Here is a 2,701-nt window from a genome sequence, read left to right on the forward strand (position 1 = left end):
TCATGGTGGCAACCACCAGATACAAATTGCCGTGGGGAGTATAAGGAACAGGGAACATAGGTGGAATATTTTCTATAACTGTTAGCCAGTTTTCCCTATTATTAATTCAACCATTCCTGGATATTGGTAACTACATCATATTTTTCCAAAACTGACTCTCTGTTCTTACTTAATAAAATGTAAATCTTGCATAAGTAAGAATTATAGACTGGATGTCAATTTGTGGCCAAGTACAGGATATTCTGGGGCCATTATCTGATGAATGCAGAAGATATGGGTAGCCAATCTAAACAATTTGAGAATCTAAATGTGGATGTTAATTAATATTAATTTTTAAAAATTTAAAAATAGAGCTGTGTAATCGCAAATATTTTAATAATGCATATCAATGACTCATGGTGGATGTAAACACTTATTTAGATATGTTAACAATTTATTGAGATAAAGGATATATAAAAAATAAATGGGAAGAGTATGTTTCATATTTTTAAAAAGCCCTCAAACAATCCAAAGATACCAATGAATTCATAAAATTGCATCAAATTCTGAAATAGCAAACCAACTGAGATTGAAGAAATAAGGATCATCATTTTTTAAAATCTTTGGGCCATTTCCATCATTATGCACTATCTCCTGTTCTAAAGATACACACTTTTTAAATTCTGTGCACTCCAACATTCACTCATTTCTCTGTTTTTCTTTTATGACTAACCTCCTCTTTACAGCTTGTCCTAACAACTCCACTGACATTTCTTTTATCACAGCTACTAATCCCACATTGCTGAATCCAGTGCCATTCTTCATTCTTCATCTTTGACTCAGTTTATTACTTGGTTTCTACTCTGCCTCATCTTTCTGATCTCTAAACACTGAAATGTGGCAGGTTCTGGCTTTCTGTACTCTTTTCTCTCTGCCCTTGTTCCCTAGGTGTCTTCATCCAACTCCCTGCTTTTTAAAATCTCTGTATATAGATGACCCCACATTTAGATTTCCAGTCCTGTGAATTACAAACCTGTAATTCATATCTCCACTTAATTGAAACATAGGAATCTCAGGGCACCTGGGTGGCTCAGTCAGTTGAGCCTCCGACTTCGGCTCAGGTCAGATCTCACGTTCATGGGTTCGAGCCCTGCGTCAGGCTCTGTGCTGACAGCTAGCTCAGAGCCTGGAGCCTGCTTCCAGTTCTGTGGCTCCTTCTCTCTCTGCCTCTCCCCTTCTCATGCTCTGTCTCTCTATCAAAAATAAATAAAACATTAAAAAAAAAAACATAGGAATCTCAAACTTACCTTGTTCCCCATGGGGAATCAGAAAAAACAAAATAACTTTGGAGTTATCCTTATATTTCATTTTTCTCTTATGCTTCATATCTAATTCATGAGTAACTCCTTTGACTCTCCCTTATAAATATGTCCATAATTAACTACTTACCGCCTCTACCATGACCACTTGAGTCTATGCCACCATTACCTCTCACCTGGATTATGAAAATAGCCTATTCATCCTTCCTGAGTCTAATTAGACTGCTGCTGGGACGATTTATATAAAATGAAAATAAGATATTACACCCCTCAACTGAAACTTTTTATCTCATCTCAGCTAAACTCATCTAACTTCCCATCTCATCTGAAAAGCCAAAGTTCTTATGGTATTGTCAGTCCTATCTGCCAACATCTCCACAGGGAGGGAAATCCTTCAATGAGCACGATAGAAAAAAGCAAATTCTCCAAGTTGAGTTAGTAGAAACAAAATGTGTTAATTCAGTGATTTTAGGTGGATAAGGTTGTTGAGTCATTGTGAAACAACATATGACAGATACAGGAGCGAAAACTGCAGAACGTTCTATTCTTGTAGGAATAAGGTATACTAATAACTCGATGATGTTGATCAAATGAAGCATATAGTAACTACTCAGATTGAAAGACACACTCATCATCCCTGATTAACTTAGTTATGGGCCTTGATTGCTCATCATTTCATAACAAGAAGGGCCACATGCAAATAATCAGTAGCTGAATAACAGGAAGTCTAGATCATTGTTCTTTGGTAAAAGGATAAAGAAGGATCTGGAGATGAATTTCATGTACAGATAAAAGATGAGATCATAAGACAGTTTGGGGTCTTACTTTTTAAAAAAATGTTTATTTATTTTTGAGAGAGAGAGAGAGAAATCTCATGTGGGGGATAGATAGGCAGAGAGAGAGGGAGACAGAATCCCAAGCAGTCTCAGTGCTGTCAGTGCAGAGCAAGAGGCAGGGCTTAAAGTCACTCTGACCTGAGCCAAAACTGAGAATTGGACTCTTAACCAACCGAGCCACCCAGGCACCCCTTGGGTCTTACCTTTATGATTGGTTAGGTAGGTCTGTGACAGTGATCAGGGAGGGCTAATTATTTCCCACTGTTGAGGCTAGATTTTCCTGAGCACTTCATCTAATGGTCTGTGAATGATGAATTTTTCCAATCTGGCTGGTAGGAACAGGCATTGCTCTGGACTCTGTGTGAATGTGTCTTCCAATCTATCAGTGTAGTATATATGGCATCTTTTTATTGTATATGTCCTCTTTAATTTCTATCAAAAAAGTTTTATATGCTTTTTCATTGGATTTATCACTTGGGAGTTTACTTTTTAAATAATCTTTGTGATATCTTCTAAATTTAATTTCTAAATGTTTCTTGCTGAATAAAAATGGAGTTAATTTTTTTT

The sequence above is a fragment of the Suricata suricatta genome, chromosome 2 (genome assembly GCF_006229205.1).
Source record: "Suricata suricatta isolate VVHF042 chromosome 2, meerkat_22Aug2017_6uvM2_HiC, whole genome shotgun sequence".
NCBI lineage: Eukaryota > Metazoa > Chordata > Mammalia > Carnivora > Herpestidae > Suricata > Suricata suricatta.